General features: G+C 41.9%; 1 long non-coding RNA gene across 1 annotated transcript; it reads left to right on the forward strand.

The window, feature by feature from the left end:
- The first annotated feature begins 2,055 nt into the window (after positions 1 to 2,055).
- On the forward strand, positions 2,056 to 7,385 carry LOC149919007 (uncharacterized). The gene is made up of 3 exons (XR_016464717.1): positions 2,056 to 2,365; positions 5,560 to 5,651; positions 6,673 to 7,385. It is a non-coding gene; the product is annotated as an uncharacterized LOC149919007 (long non-coding RNA).
- The last annotated feature ends 1,984 nt before the right edge of the window (positions 7,386 to 9,369 follow it).

Genomic DNA, 9,369 nt, shown 5'->3' on the forward strand with positions numbered 1-9,369 from the left:
TATTTCAGTGCTGGTGGGTTTTGTGTGAATTAATGTAGTGAGGACACAAAATTTCATCTGTGTGAAAAGTTTATTGCTCCCAGACCTTTACCTCCTTTTTTTTTTTTCTTCCCTTCCAGTGCCTGAACCTTAAACTGTGTAGGACGTGGAGTTATAAATAGGATTTAAATAGAGGTATATCTGTTTTAGCAGCAGTCCAATTACACAGAACTAATTATGGTGATCTTCTGCCTTCACCAGCACCATGGCAAAAGTAACTTCCTCCTGAAGCTGTGTGACTGCACACGCAATGGAGTGACAACAGAAGGGAGGGCACTGGCCAGCTAAGGCTGCAAAATAAAACACTTTGATGTAAAGAAAACCAGGATTTGATGAGTGCCACATAAAACTTGGACTTTCTCACACGTGTTATCACAGTTCTGCTAACAACTTACTTCAAATGAAATGTGTCTAGGCCCTGCTGACACGTGAGGATATGCCCATTAGTATCTAACTATAGTTAGATTGCCACTCTGGATGCATTACAGATGCAGATTCTTTGTTAGAAATGGTCCCTGGATAGCTCTGCATGGGACTTCAATGGGAAGAGGCTGGGAATTCCCATATCAACGTGGCAATGGGCAACTGAGGGTCCAGTGCTGAGGGGCAAGTTCAGATGTAGCCAGCAATGCACCAGAGCAGAATTCCAGTTTGCTGGCTGCTTTTCACAATAGGCAGTTAATGTTCCCTTAGTATAAGCTTGCTGAAGGCTTCCCATATGTAACTCACTGTAGCAGCAGAGTTCTTTGCGTTAGAAGACTGGACTGAGTGTCCCCACCTCCTTGCTGGGAGGTGGGGAGCTGCATGCTCTGGCTGGCTGAAACCTTCAGCCTTCAACACTCACTTGCAGCTGTAAACTGCTCAAAGGGAGGCGATGGAGGGCTGTAGCAAATCCACTGTCAGCAGGAAAGTGGGAAGAAATGCATTCTGCCTTTGAGGAGGTGAGAGCTTTCCTTCATCTTGCTGCTCTCATCAGTGTGAGCAGAGTTCCTGGTTTGATGAAGGATGGTTTGCAACCAGAGTGTCAGACTGCATATTGTTTTGATAAGGTTACCAATGCTTCTGCCTAATTAAGTAGATATAATGAGGAATTTTATACAGCTGTGATTTGTGGTGCAAGAGACTCTTGGGAAGAGTAATGTGGAATGCAGTCTTATCTATGGGTGTGAACAGAAAGCAATTTCAAGCTGCTACTTCCTGATTCTTTGGGGTACCTGCAAGTCTATCATAAAAGGTACTTACTGAAGTGATGTTGTCTGAATGTCAGCAGGTCATCTACCAGCTACAATGCTTTTTGGTTTTCTGAGACCAAGGAGTGCATAGTCCATTGAGCTAAACTGCACGTGAAGCTTCTCTTCATTTGTATTTACCATCTTTAGACATGCATATGCATACCATCTGTGATAAAAATCAAGCAAAATATGTGTAGGCTTCCAAAAAATAAGTGCTCAGCCATGTACCATATTGTGGAAAGCCAATTTCAAGCCTGATGACCCTGCTCCTTGTGACCTGACATGGGGGAAAAGCAAAGCTGTCACAAATAATGGTTGTCTGCCATAATTCTATGTGTAGCTGATGGCAAGAAATGACCCCAAATTTCTCTGATACCTGTTGGAAGGAATTTCTTTAACTTCATGTTATAAACTGTAAGGTTGGGTCATACCATAAGCTGTATGTATTGGTATATTTCTATGATTCCTAGTCATGGTCTGCTAGTTGCTAGAGGTGGTTTAAAAAAGTGGGGAAAAAATGTTCTGAGCCTGGCCACATTGGCTTCAGCATGGCAAAAGAACAACTGCTGTGGCTCAGATGAGGTAGAACAAGGGGATGAGGTTTGGCTGAGCCACTTGGCAGAGCACTTGTTGACTTCTGATAGCTTTGGGGCAAAAGAAAGCTCGTAGGAATGCACTTAAAAGGAGACAAAGTGTGGCTGTTCTGATATTTACAGGGAGCTGCTTCTTAACCTAAACAACAGTGTGAAAAAAGAGAAGCAGCACTGACTGGAAAAAAAAAAAATCCAACCAGAATTGACGGTGTTTGGCATAGCAATCCAACAACATGAGATCTGGCATGCTGCTATAGCTCTGACGGGGCACAGGTGCTGCACAGGCAATAAATAGAGACAAGCAGCTCATGCTTGCTGCTGAGAAGAGCAAAACAAAGGAAGGGAGGACAGCACAGGAGGAGGACGCCAGCACGATGCAGCAGACTTCCAAAAAGGTTCTCAAGAGCTGTGTTGCACAAGGAGACAGAGCAAGGAGTCTGGTATTGCTGCCTCCTCCATCACATCCAGACCAACACTTCTGCCTTCCTCGAAGGGATACAGGTGGGCCTTTGTACAGGTTGGTGCCAAGAGGAAAGACGAAGAGGGGAGAGGAGGTTGGGAGGCCTGAGGCTGGGCCATGGGGAGGCTGAGCTGGCTTTTTAAGATCCTGGGGTGCAGGGGAGAGAAGGGGAGCAGGAAACCAGACTGGGGGGCACCTGCATTGTGATAGGCAGCAAGAGGACCTGGGGAGGGAGATGGCTGCATTGGCCAAGGGCAATGGGAAGAGGTCTCTGTGGGGAGAGCTGATGTCCTGACGGTACAGCAAAACCCGGCTTTGCTTGCCGGGGCCTGAAGCTTTGCAAACATGAGGCATCATTGGAGAACCCTGAGAAGCAGCTTGTTTTCTCTGACCATTCCAGCTCACACTGTTAAACTTAGCAACGGTGCACAATACAAGGGCCAGTCTTGGTAGAGCTGCTCACAGCCTCTCACCTCTTGAGCTTTGAGAAAATCCCCAGGATCAGGACGAGCAACACCATAGTGTGAGTCCTTCAAAACCTGGGTGAACCCAAACCTTGAGAACACTGTGCACCATTGCTAACTTGTGTTTGTGGGGAAATTCACGTTTATTAGAGGATGCTTTACATGGGCTGCTCAAGTGAGGGGCTGAGAGGTGTAGCAAAGGGGAAAGCATTCATCAGGGTGTATAATTAGGGCAGCAGTGTGGCTTTTTACCTAAGCCCGACTTTATAAAGAATGGAGCCCCAAATTATTATGCAATTATTATGGATGATGAATAGTAAGGATGGCACAAAATGAAATCACCTGGCTCCTCTACATTAGGATTTGATAGCTGATAATGTTTTCTACATCGCTACAACTCTGATATGTTCTTCCCAACCTTTTCTAGCACTGAATGAATCTGCTTTTGTCAGAAGCACAGCCTTTGGGCTCCTGGGCTGTTTTCAGACACCTCAACACGGTGTTTTCTCAGGAGTTTTTTAAAAATAAAAACCAAGTGCCTTATAGTAGGCTTCTATTATAAAATGTCATTGTGTGTAGATTACAGATTTTGCTAGAGTTTAACAGTCAATCTTTTCCATATGAGTGCATGCTTTTGGCTGGGAAAGCTATTATCTGAATATAATGGCTTTCTTTTCAAGCCAAAAACTATGTATGGAAGGCACATCCAACTGAAATGAGAAATGCTGCATTATTTCAGGTTTTTATACAACTGCTCTTATTTCTGACAGTGGTTTTGCTGAAGACAGTGGTTTTGCAGAAGAGATGCAATCTTTCTTAAATAGCCTATAAATAATAACTAAAAACTGAATTGGAGGCAGAATAAATAGAGACAATTAATTCAACTGAAAAAGGCTAATTTTCATTCTGATTGCCCACGGCAGCATAGAATCAGCCCAGACCAAAAGCCGTCCCAGCTACAGCTTGTGTGCTGCAGGATGGGGAGAGGTAGCACTGCTGGGTCTGTGCATCTCCGCCTGTCTCCTGATGGACAGATAAGCAATCAGACTTTGTAGGGTTTGCTTTCCATGTGATGTGACCCTTCCCTGTTTAGATCAAACGGTGTCAAGAAATCAGTTCTAGAAATTCTGTAAACAACTGAATGTTAAAAAAAAAAAACAATTCTAAATCTTATTACTAACCAGCGTGTGTTTGTACCCTTAAATGCTGCTGCTGTTAGCTGGTTGAGAACTTTTCCCACCCTATTTTTTAGCTTATCTGTAATCTGTATAGACTCCGGGAAGCCACGTTAGCCTCTAGGCAATGAATATGATTTGTTTACTCAAAGAGCTTCCTGAAATCACAAAACTGCAATACTGTATGTTATTAAAAGATAAAAAAAAAAAAATGTATTACTGTCAGGTGAAGGGTCAATGTCATATCCCTGCTATGTTTGGTAAATTCAGATTTAAAGCCAAAAGATTCTGGAAGATACTTAACGGAAGGCATCATATTCAGCAAAAATATCTCATGATACCACGTTGTTTTCTGTGCCGGGCTCCACCCAGTGCTGTCAGGGGAGAAATATCACCCTTCCATGCAGCTGCCTGTCAGCTTAACTCTCTGGATACCTACAGTAAATTACATGTTGTACAACAGTGGAATGAATTCAGAGGAAGCCCATCTGTACAGCGCGTGTGTCTGGCTGTGGGGAGAGCAGGGCTGTGCAGGTCTGGTAGGATTGCTAAAGACGTCCCTTTCCAGTCATGAGATGTGGTTCTGCTCTCTCTGAAAGGAGACTTTTAAATGGCATTGGTATGTGGTGTATCTCAAGGGGAAAAGGCAATAAAAGTTGTTTAAGTCAAATGAGAGCGGATGTGACTGGATATTGTAAGAAGTTATTCAATAGGAAATCAGAAGTCATTTTTATATGACTGCATTCCAAAGGGAATATTCTTTAAGTTTTTACTGCAGCACTTAATTAACTTGTATATTTTGTTTATGTACCTGTATTTTCATTCGATTTTAACCCTTCTGGAGGGTTTCTATAAAGCATTTTTGGAAATTGCGATTATAATCTGCATAATCATTTTTCTTGATCTGGAAAATTATTGAAAAAAAATAGAAATCACTTCAAGTCTATTTGATATGTTCATTTCTAGTCCATAATGAAGGCAAAGCAGCCCAGCTGTAACTTTTTATTAAAACCAAAGTATATAGAGTTGAGTGGTGGGGGGAGGAAGCACAGCAGTGTGTTAGAAGCACGAGGCAATCTGTTCTGCCAACTAAATTGTAGGAATCCATCACATTGCAATGAGGTTCTCAGAGGCAATTTAGGTAACTTTGTTTGATATACTTCTCAGAACAGTAATGGTGACAATAAACCACAGAGAAAACAGTTTACCCTGTTTCTGACAATTATTCTTTCAGTGTTGTAGTGACCCCATTAAACAGCCACGTGCATTAACAAAATCCAGCGTTGCAGCCAAGGATAAGGGAAGAATAACAATGCCTAAATGGGTTCATTCTGAATCTAATAGCCAGTTGAAAAACCTATAAAGTTTTTACTAAGCATATAGATTCACCTAAATAGGCAACGTTCTTACTTATTCTTTCACTAAAGAAAAAGATGAGATGCTTAAATCCAAGGACTTTTCCACAAAGGCTTTGAATGTCTTTCACAAATCTCAGCTACTGGAAACTGCTTTTGCAATAGCGTTTTTCTGACAGCTGAGGATCAAGTATTTAAAATGTGTAGTTTCATTGTTTCACAATCAATTTCTCTCCTCCAGAATGAACAAGTGCAAATAATTACTTCTACGTTCCTGACAAAGAGGCACATGACTTCTTTCCCCCCCGTATAGCAAGGCTGTGCAGCCATCAGGTACGTCTCCTGCAGTTGTTCTCAGAAGAAATTAACAGCTTTCAGTGCCTTGGTACAATCGCGTATAACATCAGCACCTTATGATAAACCCTATTCTCAAGTGATTTTGCTGAGACAGGAGTTCTGCTGACTTTCTGTACGAGCGCAGCTCACGGACACGTTTCTCCCACAGCAGCTCCTGCAGACATTAACAAATCACATTTTGTCCCCTGTGACAGCTGGAGCCCAGCGGAATTCATATCGTGTCTCATCGCCACTTCAGCCTACCCAGGCATTATAATAGAGCAGCAGCTCCTGCTCTCTCTTCTGCCTCTAGAAGCTTGCAGCTTCATTTCAGGATGTCCCTTTGCAACCCCAACTGCATTTTCATAACTTTGTGCTTTATGGCAGAGGTGTTTTTTCATCTAGCATAAGACAAAAGGGGTGTAGATTCATTATAACTATAAAGTAATTAGTTACTAGCAATTCTTTTTTTGTATACTGAAACAGTCACTGCTTAAAACAGCACAGTCACAGGGTATGGCTCCATCTTGAGCTGCTGTCTATGTCATAACACAGTTTGGACCACGTCCTCAAATATATGGCTGCTTGATGCTCTTTGAAATCAGTGGGAGCTAGGGTTTTGAGCACAGCTTTTGGGTGCCTGTCTCCATGCTTGAGTGTCTACCTACAGTGAAGACTCCTGTCTGTGGAGCTATGATCTCATCCTAGAAGTGAAATGTTATCACGGCTGTTCCGTCTCCCTCTCTGGGAGAGGAGGGGGTGGACAGGCAGCAGGGAAGGAATGGCAGGGCAACCACCAGCTTGGCCCCATTCCTTCTCCACCAGCCAAGGACAGGATAGCCCATGCTGCCCAGTGCTTGTTTTCCTCCATCATGGCATAGTTACTGCAAAGAAACTAAAACCATAGCAATAACTCAATCAAAGATGATTACTGAAAAGCAAAAGCAGAATCAGGATCTGTTTTCAGAGGCCAATTACAGCAATAACTTTATGTAACCTCCATTTTTCTCTTTCCCAGGACTTGAGGCTCTACATTAAGTCTTCACGTCAAGCAAAGTGATTGTTTGTGACCTCAAGAAAATGACTGTGTAGGCATTTTATGTTTTTGTTGGAATTCTCCTTGTGGTTTGGAGCCAGACCTCTGTGGCATGGTGGTATAGATGCTGTACTCTTTGCTAGACCGTACAGCCCTGATAGGGCCAGCACTGAAAAAAAAGAGTTTTCTCCAGTTTGTCTGTCCACGACAATGGCAGTGGGTGAGCTCTCGTTACAGCTGCTTTGCACTTAGTATTTGTGAGCAACATTCCAATAATTGAATGTGTTAGTTGTCTGAGGAGAACTCTTTTTCTTAGAGCTGTTCATCAAAGCTGTGTTATGATCATTATGTCTCATAATGTTTTCAGTCTGCCACTCTACTTCTGATTTCTGCAAAACAGAGGCAGCCGTTCTGGTTCCAGTCCACCTCACGCACTGCCACTCTCATCACACGTACCAGTGGAGTGTCTGCTGTGTCAGGATGAAGGGTTTGTTGGCAGCCCACTGTCAAACAGTTGTTACCAGCGTATGTTGTCATATCCTGGCTACTGTGCCCTAGTTTGTGTGCTCTCAGTATCGCTGACAAGTATTCGTTCGACTATTAGAAGTGTGCAACCATTTGTGAATGCCTAAATTAATGGCAACTAATGTGTAACGGAGTTTGTAACAAATAAAAGGCCAAGAAAATAAAACCCCATGTTGATAGACAAACTCGGCCTGCTGTCTGTTTTCCATCATGTTCCCCCCAAAATCTGTTAATCCAGGATCAGAGGTAGAAGGTTTCCTAGTTACCATTTCTTTTTTCTCTGCACTTAAAAGTTTCTAGGAAATTTAGTAAATGCAGACATAATGGCAGTTAATGTCATAATGGAAAGTTAATTTACTTCAGGCCACAGAGATTTGGGGCAGATGAGTCAGCAAGACTTATTCTGAAAGAAATCCTTTCAGGGAATACAATTTGGCTTAAAACAAAGAGTGTTGGTGATTTTTTTCTTCTTTTTTTCTTTTTTTTCTTTCAAATCTAGAACAGAAATACAGACAGCTATGAAGGAATGTTGAAGTTCAGATGTTAATGTATGCTAATCCTTTATGTTTTATGCATAAAAGATTTATACATTTTTATGCTAGCCTGCAACATCGCAAATAAGTCAGAGCAGATGGAGTTGCTGTTTTGCATTGCGAAAATCTAGGCCACTTAAGACAAAATAGGTTTGATTTGTATGCACTGTATTTTCTCCTTGCCTGTCCCCACACATATGGTCTTCTGCCACTGCCTGTTCCCACCACTGCTGTGCCAGCTTGCCCCAGTGCCCCAGGTGCTGCTGAGAAGCACTGAGTCCACAGGCCAGAAGTTTGTTGTTGCCATACCCATCCTCCTCCTCCTTCTGCCTGCAGCTCATCTCATAGCTTTCTCTGCAGTACTTCACACCTTCCAGTCACACCCTCATCTCTCTTGTCCTCGTGCCAGGAAGACTCTAGAAGTTCCAGACAGGACCCTATTAACCATGCTTTGTGGGGTTATCCCCCCATCTCTGGCATCTGTATCTTTGCTAGGCTTGCTAGGACTGTTGTATTGATGCAATTACAAATTCCAATTCTGTTGTCAGTTGGACCATACAAATGTTGGGCAAATACAAATTACAATACGTTCCTGAAATGAGATGAATCAAACTTTTGCTTTGAGTTGTTGCGAGTTATAGAATTGTGAAAAAAATTGACAGGGCCTAACCATGTTTCCTTTGGTCAGTAATCCCAAATTTAATGCAAAGAATTCACATGTGTATTTCAAGATTTCACTTTAAAACAGTGTTTATCAAGCAGCAGTCTGAATTCAACAGGAAAATTGCTGCTGCATTTCCAGCTGTCAGCCAGGTCAGAGGGGCATTACTCTCCTTTCTAACAAACTCTCCCATGAGACTGAAGGCTAAAGAATACCTTAAGAATTTTGATGGACAAGTAATCCACTAATGCCATTTTTTTCCTTTTCAGACATTTGTCAAATATGATAGTCTCATTTTAGTTGGAATTAAGCATTTTAAAGTTTCTACCATAAATAAGTCTTTTCAGAAAGAAAAGAATATAAAACACTTACTTTCTATTGAATTTCACCTTCCTGAGAGCAGGATATCCTCACAAATAATTTTTTTGAGTTCATTGCTTAAGAGCTGTCTAACATTCAAGAACCGCCAGCATCTTCCTCCAAAGACAAAACACAGAACACAAAGGTATGTTACTGTAAGTGTATGTGTTGTTTTGTACTGCATGGGCAGCATGCGTTACTCTCTCCTAGATTTTTTGTTTTCATATGATGAAACTATAAACTATAAATATGATGAACTACCTCTAAATCTAATTTGCTTAATCTTCCCTGAAGTTTTCAGAATGTCCTTAGGGCTAGGTCATGAATAAAATTGAAGGTGAAATGCATTCTGGACATTTTGTGACTCTTCACTTCTTTTCTGGACAGTAGGGCTGTGGTCAATAAACTGATGAAAATTATCTGCCCTTTCAGAAGACCAATAAATCTAAGTGTAGGGGATTTTAGAGGCTTTGGATCAAAGGAAATGACTTAGAAGGAAGAAAATCAGTTCTGGATGTCTAGAGTGAATAGTAAAACTGTTGTTGGCAACAATTAGCCACAATAAGGCTGTATGTGTCTTTCAGTTAGATGATTTGAGGT

Source organism: Phasianus colchicus, chromosome 2 (genome assembly GCF_987193195.1).
Source record: "Phasianus colchicus chromosome 2, bPhaCol1.hap1.1, whole genome shotgun sequence".
In the NCBI taxonomy this organism is placed as follows: Eukaryota; Metazoa; Chordata; class Aves; order Galliformes; family Phasianidae; genus Phasianus; species Phasianus colchicus.